The following is a 284-nucleotide window of genomic DNA, read 5'->3' on the forward strand; positions in this document are numbered from 1 at the left end:
TCACTTTCTGAATGATTGAGGCAGGAAAAGGAGAAACTTCCAGGCCGCATGAGGAGTTCCAGCTTCCAGGGCGGTGCAGGAACGGCGAGATTTTCCCCCAGGACGATTTGGCTCCCTGGCCACACATCTCACATTTCCCTGGATTCCCAGAGGCTCTTAGGGAAGGGCTACCCAGTGGGAAGAGGGATAGCCACACCATTATGCCTGCTTAGGATAAGGGCAAGGACTGTCCCCCTTGCCATGGGGAAAAAAATGAGAGGGATGAAGGGAGATGTGCCAGGGAA

This window comes from Eurypyga helias, unplaced genomic scaffold (genome assembly GCF_000690775.1).
Source record: "Eurypyga helias isolate BGI_N326 unplaced genomic scaffold, ASM69077v1 scaffold21799, whole genome shotgun sequence".
NCBI classification, from domain to species: Eukaryota; Metazoa; Chordata; class Aves; order Eurypygiformes; family Eurypygidae; genus Eurypyga; species Eurypyga helias.